Below are 14,743 nucleotides of genomic sequence, written 5' to 3' on the forward strand. Positions count from 1 at the left end.
TTGTGACTCTTGAAATTATTTTTCTGAAATTCCTGTCTGGTAATCGATTACAGAATTTGTGTAATCGATTACAGCTTTTAAAATTTGAATTAAAACGTTTACTAACTGCTGGTAATCGATTACCAAAATTGTGTAATCGATTACAGCTTTTAAAATTTCGAATTCAAATTTTTATAGCTGTTATAAAACGTATTTGGCCACTGGTAATCGATTACATCCTCTGGTAATCGATTACCAGAGAGTAAAACCTTTGAAAAACACTTTTTATTTTAAATCACTTGGCCAAACCTTTGCTAATTCAATTAGGAATTCCCTTCCTAATATTCTAGTGATCATCTTGATGTTGTGACTTGTAATCTTGAAGTATTGTCTTGAATTTTAATCTTGAAAAGCCCATTTGCATCAATTGCAACACATCATCATGATCATCATCAAAACATCAAAGCCAATTGCATCTACACCTTTTCCTCAAACCTACTTCAATTTTCTCGCCAGCAAACACTAGATCTGCAAAACCTAAAGGCATGTAACCTACCATTATCTCATAGTAGAACACCGACAGTGTGTCCATTATCATTGTTATCATCTCTCTCTCCATCATCGAGGGCACTACTTGAGCTGCCAGATCTCTCCATCATTGAGCGTATTCTTTGAAAGATACATTGTCTCTCTTGCACATTTCTATAGTTGCATTCTATCTGGAGTCATATCAGAGTTATACTGATACTGCCTAATGAAAGCATCCATTAGGTCCTTCCATGAGCGGATTCGAGAAAGTTCCAGGTTAGTATACCAGGTAATAGCTACCCCAGCGAGACTCTCTTGGAAGAAATGCATCAACAACTTTTTATCTTTCGCATACGCCCCTATCTTCCTGAAATACATTTTGAAGTGATTCTTTGGGCAAGTGGTTCCTTTGTACTTATCAAATTCTAGCTCCTTGAACTTTAGAGGAATAACCACGTCGGGCACCAAGCATAATTCTGACATGTCAGCAAAGCCATAATCTCCTCCTTCTTCAATGGCCCTCAGCCTCTCCTCTATAGGATCAATTTTTTTCTTTTCAACTATAATAGGAGGTCCTCCATCCATCATAAAATGTAAGAGTTATGATGGATGTCTATACTGAGGGCCCCCCACAGCATTTGGCACGAGGACACTAGAAAACGCAGGCCCTTTAGTGGTATATCTAGACATGGCAAAAAAAACTCATACCCGTGGGTACTCATCCGAATTTGTCTCGACTTTGACCGGTAATACCCGAGTTGACCGGGTATGGGTTTGGGTTCGGGTTTTCCCCGATAACCAAAAGTCGGGTATGGGTACTGTAGACAAAGGATCAAGCTGAATGTTTTGATGATGCCAAAGGATTACATGAATCACATGCTTCTCAAAGATTTATTCAAGACAAAGATATTCAAGATGAATGATCAAGACAGTCTTTAGAGTCTTAGGAAGGGTATATTAAATAGGAAGGGAATTCCAATTGAAGTCGCAAAAGGTTTGGCCAAGAAATTAAGTTAAAAAGTCTTTTACAAGAAATTTACTCTCTGGTAATCGATTACCAGTGGCCAAAACTGATTTACAACAGCTATTAAAATTTGAATTCAAAATTTGCCCTTTGTAATCGATTACACATATATGGTAATCGACTACCAACAGTTTCTGAACGTTTTAATTCAAATTTTAAAGCTTGTAATCGATTACACATATACTGTAATCGATTACAAGAGCAGATTTTCAGAAAATATTTTCAACAGTCACATCTTTTTATGTGGTTCTTGAATGGCTATCAAAGGCCTATATATATGTGACTTGAGACACGAATTTGCTAAGAGTTTTTCAGAACAAAAAGGTCTTATCCTCTTAAAAAGCAAATCGTTTTATCCTCTTACAAATTCCTTGGCCAAATTACTTGTGATTCAATAAGGAATTATTTGAGTGCTCAAATTGTTCAATCAATCTCTTTAAAGAGAGATTTCTTCTTTTCTTCTTCTTCATTCTGAAAAGGGATTAAGAGACCGAGGGTCTCTTGTTGTGAAAGAATTCTAAACACAAAGGAAGGGTTGTCCTTGTGTGTTTAGAACTTGTAAAAGGAATTTACAAGATAGTGGAACTCTCAAGCGGGTTGCTTGGGGACTGGACGTAGGCACAAGGGTGTGACCGAACCAGTATAAATTTGAGTTTGCATTTTCTCTTCCCTTAAACTCCTTTATTTATTATTGTTTTATATTCATATTCAAATTGTTCTATTTGAATCAATATTTAAGAAACTCATTATTAAGGGAATTTATAACTTGAATAGAAAGTGAAATAGAATTTTAATTGGGGAAATAAGTTGTAATATCTTAATTCACCCCCCCCCCCTTCTTAAGATATCTGAGGCCACTTGTCCAACAAGTGGTATCAGAGCTTCATTCTTGTATAAAGTTTAGAAGCTTCAAGAATTATGGCCTCATCAAACTACTTGTTTCCCGAGGGAAATTCTATAAATAGACCTCCCATCTTTAATGGAGTGGGTTACCACTACTGGAAAACCCGCATGCAAATCTTTATAGAGGCAATAGATTTAAATATTTGGGAAGCCATGGAACAAGGACCTTATGTTCCCTCTATAATAGCCGGAAGTGCAACAATAGAAAAACCTAGAGCAGATTGGACTAAGGAAGAAAGAAGATTAATACAATATAATTTAAAGGCCAAAGAATATTATTACATCTGCCTTAGGAATAGATGAATACTTTAGGGTTTCAAATTGTAAAAGTGCTAAGGATATGTGGGATACACTACAAGTAACACATGAAGGCACAACAGATGTTAAAAGATCTAGGATAAACACTTTAACTCGTGAGTATGAACTTTTTAGGATGAATGTAAATGAAAGTATACAAGACATGCAAAAGAGGTTAACACACATAGTTAATCATCTTTCATCTCTAGGAAAAACTTTTCAAAATGAAGATCTAGTAAATAAAGTCTTAAGATGTCTTAATAGAGAATGGCAACCAAAAGTAACAGCCATCACAGAATCTCAAGATTTATCTAGTATGTCTCTTGCTACATTATTTGGAAAATTGCAGGAGCATGAAATGGAATTACTAAGATTAAATCAGCATGAAGAAACTGATAAGAAGAAGAAAGGAATCGCTCTTAAAGCCTCATCTGCAATCCAAGAAGACAGTGATAAAGAAGATTCAATTGACTTGGATAATGATGAAGATATTAGTCTGTTAGTAAAAAGATTCAACAAGTTTCTGAGAGTCAGAGGAAATCAAAAGTGACCCAATTTTAAACCTAAAAGAAGGACAAAAACTTCATCCTCTACTCTAAAATGCTTTGAGTGCAATCAACCTGGACATCTGAGGGTTGATTGTCCCATCTTCAAGAAAAAGATGGAGAAGTCTGAAAAGAAAAATATTAATGAAAAGAAATTGAAGAACACATACATTACATGGGATGAAAACGATATGGAATCTTCTGAAGATTCAGAAAATGAAGAAATAAACCTCTGCCTTATGGCAAAAAGTTATGAAAGTGATGAAGAGGTAACATCTTCAAACAATTTATCTATTTCTTTTGATGAATTGCAAGATGCATTTGCTGATTTGCATAAAGAGTCAATTAAACTTGCAAAGTTAGTTTCATCTTCAAAGAAAACAATTTCAAATTTAGAAAATGAAATTTTAAAATTAAGCAAAGAATTAAATCATCTTAGAAATGAAGTCTCAATTTCTAAACCAAATGAAAAAGTTCATATCTCTACTATTTCTAACAAGAAAATGTCAGATTCTTGTAGTTGTTGTGAAAAGTATGAAAAAGAAATCAAAGAGTTGAAAAACTCACTTGCAAAATTTACTTATAGTAAAAATAATTTAGATGTCATATTAGGAAAACAAATACATGTCTCTAATAAGGTTGGACTAGGATATAAATCTGAAAAACAACAAAAATTTCATAAAAACTTCTCTACTTCCACACAAAAATATAATTCTAGTTCTATCACATGTTTTTACTGTGGAAGAAAAGGGCATGGCACATCTACATGCTATTTTAGAAGAAATTGTAACAATATTAAAATGATTTGGGTCCCAAAAGGATCCTTTATTCATACTAACACACAAGGACCCAATAAAGTTTGGGTACCTAAGTTACAACCTTGATTTTGTAGGAACCCTTGAGGAAAAAGTGGTACATAGATAGCGGATGCTCAAAACATATGACGGGAGACAAATCAAAATTCATACATATCTCTCCCAAGAAAAGCGGACATGTAACTTATGGTGACAACAACAAAGGTAGAATTCTTGGAGTTGGAAAAATAGGTACAAATGCTTCAACCTCCATTGAAAATGTTCTACTTGTTGAAGGTCTTAAACATAGTCTGCTTAGTGTGAGTCAATTATGTGACAAAGGCTATCTGGTATCATTTGATTCTCAAAAGTGTGTCATTGAACATAAACATGATATGAATATAAAGCATATAGGGTTTAGAGTCAATAATGTTTACATGATAGACTTAAGTCAAAAACTAGATAATAATCAATGTTTTCTTAGTAAAGATGATGATCCATGGTTGTGGCATAAACGAATTGCACATATAAACATGGAACACTTAAATAGATTAATATCAAAAGATTTAGTTGTTGGTTTGCCAAAACTAAGATTTGAAAAAGATGGGCTATGTGATGCATGCCAAAAGGGAAAACAAACTAGAGTTTCTTTCAAATCTAAAAACATTGTTTCAACTACTCAACCCTTACAATTACTTCATATGGATTTGTTTGGTCCTTCCAGAATCATGAGTTTTGGAGGAAGTTACTATGCTCTTGTTATAGTTGATGATTATTCTAGATACACATGGACTCTTTTTATCACTCATAAGAATGATGCATTTCAAGCATTTAGAAAACTTGCAAAAATCATTCAAAATAAGAAAAATCTAAAGATTATATCTATTAGGAGTGATCATGGGGGTGAGTTTGAAAATAAAGAATTTGAATTATTTTGTGATAAGCATGGGATTGAGCATAACTTTTCTGCACCAAGAACCCCTCAACAAAATGGTGTTGTTGAAAGGAAAAATAGATCTTTGGAAGAGATTGCTAGAACTTTATTAAATGATACTCCTCTTCCAAAATACTTTTGGGCTGAAGCCGTTAACACTGCATGCTACATTTTAAATAGGGCTTTAATAAGACCCATTTTAAAGAAAACTCCATATGAATTGTTCAATGGCAGAAAACCAAACATCTCACATCTTCATATCTTTGGTTGTAAATGTTTTGTATTGAATAATGGAAAAGATAACTTAGGAAAATTTGATGCTAGTCAGATGAAGGTATTTTCCTTGGATATTCTCTGCATAGTAAAGCTTATAGAATATATAATAAAAGAACAATGACAATTGAAGAGTCTATACATGTTTCCTTTGATGAGTCTAATGCCATTCTTCCAAGGAAGGATTTTTTAGATGATATTTCAGATTCCTTAGAAGATACACATATCCATGGAAATGACTCTAAAGAAAAAGTTGAAGGAAGCAATGAGGATTCTCAAGATAATGGGGCTAGAGGAAATAATGAACTTCCAAGAGAATGGAAAGCCTCAAGAGATCATCCCCTTGACAACATTATTGGTGATATATCAAAAGGGGTAACAACTAGACATTCTCTTAAAGATTTATGCAATAATATGGCTTTTGTATCTATGATTGAACCTAAAAATATAAAAGAAGTCATAGTAGATGATAACTGGATAATTGCCATGCAAGAAGAACTGAATCAATTTGAAAGAAATAATGTGTGGAAACTAGTAGAAAAACCTAAAAATTATCCTGTCATAGGAACAAAATGGGTTTTTAGAAATAAATTAGATGAACATGGCATAATTATTAGAAATAAGGCTAGGTTAGTAGCAAAATGGTATAATCAAGAAGAGGGAATAGACTATGAAGAAACATATGCTCCAGTTGTAAGATTAGAAGCCATTAGAATGCTCTTAGCATATGCATCCATAATGAATTTTAAACTCTATCAAATGGATGTTAAAAGTGCTTTCCTAAATGGTTTAATTCAAGAAGAAGTATATGTTGAACAACCCCCAGGCTTTGAAATCCCGGATAAACCAAATCATGTTTATAAATTGCAAAAGGCTCTTTATGGTTTGAAACAAGCCCCTAGGGCGTGGTATGAACGCTTAAGCAATTTTCTTCTTGAAAAAGAATTCTCTAGAGGTAAAGTGGATACCACATTGTTCATAAAGAGAAAGCATAATGATATTTTGTTGGTTCAAATATATGTTGATGATATAATTTTTGGATCCACTAATGATTCATTGTGCAAGGAGTTTTCCCTTGATATGAAAAGTGAATTTGAAATGTCAATGATGGGAGAACTAAAGTACTTCCTGGGATTACAAATCAAGCAAACTCAAGAAGGTATATTCATCAATCAAGCCAAGTACTGCAAGGAATTGATCAAAAGATTTGGGATGGAAAGTGCAAAACACATGGCTACACCGATGAGCACTAGCTGTTACTTAGATAAAGATGAATCTGGTCAATCTATAGACATGAAACAATATCGAGGTATGATCGGATCTCTTCTCTATTTATCTGTTAGTAGACCTGATATTATGTTTAGTGTATGCATGTGTGCTAGGTTTCAATCCAACCCCAAACAATCACATTTGAGTGCAATTAAGAGAATCATGAGATATCTATTAGGTACAATAAATTTAGGATTATGGTATCCTAAGAACTCAACATGTAACTTAATAGGATATTCTGATTCTGACTTTGCCGGATCTAAAAATGATAGAAAAAGCACAAGTGGAACTTGTCAATTCATTGGATCCGCTCTTGTCTCATGGCATAGTAAGAAACAAAACAATGTTGCTTTATCCACTGCTGAAGCGGAATATATTTCTGCCGGCAGTTGTTGTGCACAAATTTTATGGATGAAGCAACAATTATCTGACTATGGCATCCTTCTTAATTGTATACCAATTAGGTGTGATAATACTAGTGCCATAAATCTATCCAAAAACCCTGTTCAACACTCTAGAACCAAACATATAGAAATTAGGCACCATTTTCTTAGAGATCATGTCCTAAAGGGAGATTGTATATTAGAGTTTGTTGATACAAAGAATCAGCTTGCTGATATCTTTATAAAACCTCTCCCAAAAGAAATATTCTTTTCAATAAGAAGAGAATTAGGCCTTTTAGACCTTAGTGATTTGGATAGGTAATTATTATTTATGAATGATTGATTGTGCTTTTGATTGAGTATGACGCTTGTGTTGTTTAATTTAATTTACTTTTTGTTAGTATAATAAATTATTAAGATAGTATAAGTTTTTAGACTTAGAAATAAGTTTTTCTTTTAGGAAAAGGCTATGTTTTTGTTCTGGTAATTGATTACATGAATACTGTAATCGATTACACTAGAACAAATGGCCTGTAATCGATTACAGTATTCATGTAATCGATTACCAATAGGCTGCCTCCTCCTGTAATCGATTACCACGCGTCCTGCTCTATAAATATCACATTTTCCAGACATCCCTACGCAGCCCCTTTTCTCTTGCGACGTTCCTCCATTCCCAAACCTTCAAACCTTCGTATCTCACTCATTTCTTCATCAAATCAACTCCCGTAAATTGCAATCTTCTTCTTTTTCATTTTTCTTTTGATTTCACCGATTGAAATCTGCAAAAACTCCTTCAAATGGAAGAATCGTCAAAGAAACGAAAGGGTTCTTCCGCCTCCGCTTCGGCTTCAAGAGCTCATCGTTCCGGAGCCACTAGCGCATCCACAGCACCAATTCCACCCTCATTGTCCTCTTCCCCATTGTTTTCTTTCGAAGAACAGCAGAAACGGTACTCAAATCTTTTCTCATCTCGTTCCATTATCGACCCTAAGTTTATTGATATGGAATTCTTTTCTGACGAAACCTTTGATTGCATTCAATCCTTTCAGAACTTAGGTCTTATACCTTTTATGTCATTACAATTGCCTATTTATCCTGAATTGGTTAAAGTTTTTTATTGTAATCTTGAAATTCAGGACATCACTCTGATTTCTGAGGTTTTTGGGATAAAAATGGTCATTGACCAATCCCTTTTCCATGACTTAACCAAATTAACCAATGACGGTGTACCATTTGAAGGTACACTGAATGACGACTGGAAATTTGATTTCTCTGCACATGATGCTCGCCAGTTGGTTTACACCAACAATGCGGATATGACTGGACGTCTTCTTGCCGGGTCATTGGCTTTTGAAAGCCGCATCCTTCACTATTTAATTGTGCATATTCTGCTTCCACGGTCTTCAAACCTTGCCCAGGTTTCTGAGGAAGATCTAATTATCATGTGGGCCTTTCATACAGGGCGTCAACTTGACTGGGGACACTTAGTCAGATATCGCATGCATAAGGCATTGCGATTAAATGCTCCACTACCATATCCACAGCTTGTTACTCTCTTTCTTCGTCATTTTGGAATTCCTCTTGATTCTGAATCTTATACTCCAATCAAGAGATCCTTTTTAATTGGTGCTGCTGTGATTGCTTCTTTTGGTTACCGCAAAGACCATGATGGCTCTTGGGTCAAAAAGGGCGCTCAACCCGCTGATGAAGAAGGCAACCTACCAGTTGAAGATAATTCCACTCTTCTTCAAAGGATTATGGACAAGTTTGATGGACTTCAGACTTTTGTTGGTGACAAGTTTGATGCCATGGAATTGCAAGTTTACATGCAGTTCGATGCCATGGAATCAAGGATCACCAAAGTTGAAGAAGATGTCTCCTTCATTCGTACTTGCTTTGATCCACCACCACCGCCTCCATCGTCGTCTTAGCTTAAGTATTATGACTAAGTATTATTAGTAATTACGTATTATTAGTACTTTGGTTTATTGCCGTGTATTTGGCTTTTTGTTCTAGTTATCGTAGTCTTGCACTATTATTATAATTCTCGCTTTTGTTTTGGTTAATTATGACGCTGTATGGATTTATTTTGATTTAATGGTTGGCTTTGTTTGGATATTTATTATGTTAATGTTTGGATATTGATTGTTTTGCTCTAGTTCTTTTTGATGTTGCCAAAGGGGGAGAGAATTTGGGAGAGCACATACGGGTTAGAAATCAATTAGAAATTTATTAGAAATTTATCAATAACAAAAGTTAGGCATACATGCCAAAAGATAGGGGGAGTAAGGGTTGTGTGAACGTGCTACCATCTTGTGTATAGCTTGTCTTGATTTCAGGTATTGTCATCATCAAAAAGGGGGAGATTGTAGACAAAGGATCAAGCTGAATGTTTTGATGATGCCAAAGGATTACATGAATCACATGCTTCTCAAAGATTTATTCAAGACAAAGATATTCAAGATGAATGATCAAGACAGTCTTTAGAGTCTTAGGAAGGGTATATTAAATAGGAAGGGAATTCCAATTGAAGTCGCAAAAGGTTTGGCCAAGAAATTAAGTTAAAAAGTCTTTTACAAGAAATTTACTCTCTGGTAATCGATTACTAGAGGATGTAATCGATTACCAGTGGCCAAAACTGATTTACAACAGCTATTAAAATTTGAATTCAAAATTTGTCCTGTGTAATCGATTACACATATATGGTAATCGATTACCAGCAGTTTCTGAACGTTTTAATTCAAATTTTAAAGCTTGTAATCGATTACACATATACTGTAATCGATTACCAGAGCAGATTTTCAGAAAATATTTTCAACAGTCACATCTTTTTATGTGGTTCTTGAATGGCTATCAAAGGCCTATATATATGTGACTTGAGACACGAATTTGCTAAGAGTTTTTCAGAACAAAAAGGTCTTATCCTCTTAAAAAGCAAATCATTTTATCCTCTTACAAATTCCTTGGCCAAATTACTTGTGATTCAATAAGGAATTATTTGAGTGCTCAAATTGTTCAATCAATCTCTTTAAAGAGAGATTTCTTCTTTTCTTCTTCTTCATTCTGAAAAGGGATTAAGAGACCGAGGGTCTCTTGTTGTGAAAGAATTCTAAACACAAAGGAAGGGTTGTCCTTGTGTGTTTAGAACTTGTAAAAGGAATTTACAAGATAGTGGAACTCTCAAGCGGGTTGCTTGGGGACTGGACGTAGGCACAAGGGTGTGGCCAAACCAGTATAAATTTGAGTTTGCATTTTCTCTTCCCTTAAACTCCTTTATTTATTATTGTTTTATATTCATATTCAAATTGTTCTATTTGAATCAATATTTAAGAAATTCATTATTAAGGGAATTTATAACTTGAATAGAAAGTGAAATAGAATTTTAATTGGGAAAATAAGTTGTAATATCTTAATTCACCCCCCCTTCTTAAGATATCTGAGGCCACTTGTCCAACAGGTACGGGTATGGGATTACTACATCTGCCCCGACCCGAACCCGGACCCGCCCTACCACTTAAAATTTTTAGAATTTTTACATAATTTAATCAAAAGGCCTAGAATTTTTATTACTTGTTAATTTTATTTTAGAATTTTTACATAATTTGATATGCTTTTCTTAACGATTTTTGTATACACATGCGCTATAATAAATTTATTGACATATAAGTAGTTAAAAATAAATGTTTAACAATCAATTTATTTTTTCTAAAATCAAATTTTTAATATTTTCCTTACAAAAAAAAATATTTTTCTAATTTGAATCGGGTACAGGACGGGGTCAGGGATACCCGATACCCAACGATTACAGGGATGGGATAATAAACTTTAACCCGTCGGGTATCGGGTACAGGTATGGAGACATGTTGGGGAGTCAGGATTGGGGAGATAATACCCGTCCCCGCCCCATTGCCATGTCTAGGTATATCCCATATAGACCCTGAAACTAGTCAGAGTGTGGTCCTGGGGAGCTTCATGTGTTTCCCCCATAGGTTGAGAGACATGGGCATGAGTATGATCAGGTTGGGGTTGTTGATTCTCAATGAATAAGGGTGTAGAATTATCGATATTCTCATCAGGAGCATGTACAACAGTAGGCGATGTATAATTAGGATGGAAACCGTATGACAGAAAAGAAGACTTACTCTAGACTTGGACATAATGAGGCCCATATGCATTTGTTGCCGCCTCGCCTCCTTGACCTACTACATCTGAGACTAGACAACTCTCTTGATTGAACCCAGACGGGTGAATCGAGTCCCTCTTAGTAGCAGTACTAGCAGCAATAGTTGTAACAATGTTGACCTTCATCATCTTCCTCATGCTCATTATTGCTTCCATCATCATTTTCATCTACTCTTTCATGGCCTCCATATTGACCTTCATTTGCTCCTGTACTTGCTCTATGCCACTTATTATCCTTGCCTTAGCACATGTCTGATAAGGGTTCCATAAAGCGTAGTCTTTCTTTCTTAGCACAATGATTACATTTTTTTTATGATTTCAAGGAAAGAATGTAATGAGCAATGTATACCATTGTGGAAAAACAAATAAGCAGGAATGCATGTGAATGATAAGTTGTTGAAGTATTGCGAATTTTACATAGAACACTCAATAGAACATAGGGTCAAATCAACTCTAATATTCATTAAAACAACATTATTCATTACATCTTGTCAGAGTCAAAGTGCAACTAGAAATGAAACATATGCACATCAACGGTTCCTAATTATGTAAATTATTAGCTCAATCATGTGTTGGCAGTATTCAAAGAGGCTATGTAAACCCGATCCATCTTCTGCCCCAACTTTTACAAGCTAGATACTTTCATACTTTGACCTTGACTTGATAAAACCCTTTCTTGAAAGGTTGTGTTTGGTTTGACCCCATGATCCAAGGAATAGAAATTTTGATCGTCAATACTTTGGCAACCTATCATAGAGATGAATGATCAGGGCATACTTATGCTATGCATGAAAAATGTATTTATGAGATCGACACAAGATGCTCGAAAGACCACCCTTTCTTTTTAACAATGCATTAGGTACCATGTTCATGTGATTTTCAATCATTTTCAGGAGAAAAGGTTGTATAACCCCAACATGGTTTGTTTATAGCTATCACCATGGTACCCAACACATGTAACTAAGAATGCGATGTAAAATTTCACGCTTCATTGTGACTTTTTGGTGATGAAGAGGAAAATGCAAGGCATGAGCAATTATATGGTAGGATTATGCATGAGTGAACATAACATGTGAATGATGTCAACAAAATGAATGTAGTTGTCTGAACAAAAAAACATGCTAAATGAATATGTAGGGAAATGCAATGACTTATGCAAATGCGGTGCATAAATATGATAAATGATGAATGCGGGAATGATATGTCCATTATGATGCCATAAAGAAATGCATGGTGTGATCAAGGAAACAAGACAGGGTGAGTTTGCTTCGTGCCCCTAATTCAGGAACCTAACGGAAAGGGTCTGAAAGTTCACTATCTAGTGACAACTTCCAAGGGTAGTTTCATGTAACCTCACCAACCTTTAGAGATATAATCCTCTTAGGTAACAACACTGCGGCGATAGGGACTACCAGCAGCAATGCCTCACCAAAAGAGGAAAACTCTAGATGAGGCTTCACTGTCATCAAGCAAGTTAGAGACCCAACATGACCACAGATCGACCTCCACACCCTATGGCTCACACAAACCCGGGTACATGGCCCAATATCTCAAAGTGTGTGCAAAAAGTGTGGGTGTCGTGCATAAACAGAGAAACCTAAGAATTACCCAACCCCACCTGCAAAACAACCAGAAAATTCCCAGACAGATACAACAAGTACATCACATGTCATCTACCCTAGGATTCAATGACACAATTTATTTCTAACTATGAAGGTAATAGATACAAGGATACAAACCAAGAAGTAATAACGTAGCAAAGGTTATATACAAGCATGAGTGAAATAAAGAATAAAGGAAATGAGATCGAAGCAAAATCGATAAAAGAACGATAATGGAATGAAACTTTAACAAATAGGAGCACAATGTAGGGATAAAAGAGAAAGCGAAAATAAATAAAGAAAAAGTCATGATAAAATTGCACACTCGATCAAATGGCTTAACTCTCTAATGAGTCCCCAGTGGAGTCATCACGCGGGCCACGACAGGATGGTGAAATAAAATATTCAAATAAATAAATTGTTTTCCAAAAAAATAACTCAGGGAGTCACCACCGACATTTATTTAAGGAAAACATTGGAAAAACCAAAAAGGATAAGAAATGGTCTACAGTTTGAGAAAAAGGATTCGGGAGTTGTTTACACACAGGGAAGTTTTAGCACCCTACATGTCTGTCATGAAAATGACAGCCTATAATCGAGTGCACTAAAAATAAAGTGACTTTTAATTATTTATCTTCCCTTGAAAACATGAATTATATTTTGTTATATTTTCTTTTATTTAGAAAAGGAAATCAAATTTTTATTTTTAGAAACAAAAGGGATTTTATTTTATTTTTAGTTTTTTTTGGGTCGACAAGGGATTTGCCCTCGCTCCTACGTATCCCTAGGTGCAAGAGCAAATCAGACTTACGTAGTTCTTTATAGAAAAAAAGTGTTTGTGTGTTGAGTTGATTTTATTTTATTTTGAAAGATTTTGGGTTTTGTGGTAAAATTTGTAAAGTCAAGCAAGTCGGAGACCTAACATGGGATTCACAAAATTTACTCACACTTTATTGAAACACTGGCAAGCAAGTCGAAGACCAAGCATGAAGTGTGTGTAACATGAAAAAGGAGAATTGAGTGATCATTTATTTGAGAATGTTACCTTTTTAGATAAGACTTAGTTTTATGGTAAACTTTGTGAACTCAACCAAGTCGAAGACCCAATATGTCATTCACAAAATTTACTCACACATTATTGAAACACCACCAAGCAAGTCTGAGACCCAGCATGGAGTGCACATAGTGTAAGTGTGTACTAAAAAATGCTAATGCGGATTTGAAAAAATAAATAAATAATTGACATAATGCTACAAAATCCGATAAATAGAATGAGAATAGAAAGGGATAAAATAGAAGTGGGGAGTACAGTTAGTGATTAAGGATGCGGGATTAAAACATGGGAAAAAATAAAATGAATAACGAGATATTTACAATGCATTATTAATTAAACTAACTAGCTAGACAATGATTAAAAAAATCGCATTGAAGAATAAAAGAAATGATAGAGACCATAAAGAAATACAATAAAATAAAGGGTTATTCACTAATATGTATAATTTATTTTTTTAAAAAAAATTCAAAGTCAAAGGTTTAGCTTGGACTTAGTCAATACTGACGGAGTGCTAACATGGCGGGCCTAGTCACAATCCTAAGTGGTAGGGGTGCACATATAAAGAAGGGGGTGTAACCATCAGCTTTATTTTGTTTCAAACTTCACAAAAAATGGATTGGGCCCAAAATGAAAAAGATGCATGTGTTAAGAAAAGAGGTGTAAATAGTTGTGTTCATTTTATTTCAGACTTCGCAAAAATGGGCTAGGCCCAAAAAAAGGTGCATGTATGAAAAAAGTTATGTGAATAATGTTTCCATCTTATTACAGACTTTGAAAAAATAGGCTAAGCCCAAAACAAGAAAAGGGTGCATGTATTAAAAAGGCAGTGTAAACAACATTTGTTGTTGTTTTTTTACATTTTTGTTTTTTTAGGGTTGGGTTGGAACCGGGTCAGGGTGACCTGGCCCAACCCATATTTAGGCATGAGGGTTGAAACAATCCTAGATGACCTAACTCCCACAATGACGCCGCAA

Source organism: Glycine max, chromosome 4 (assembly GCF_000004515.6).
Source record: "Glycine max cultivar Williams 82 chromosome 4, Glycine_max_v4.0, whole genome shotgun sequence".
Lineage (NCBI taxonomy): Eukaryota > Viridiplantae > Streptophyta > Magnoliopsida > Fabales > Fabaceae > Glycine > Glycine max.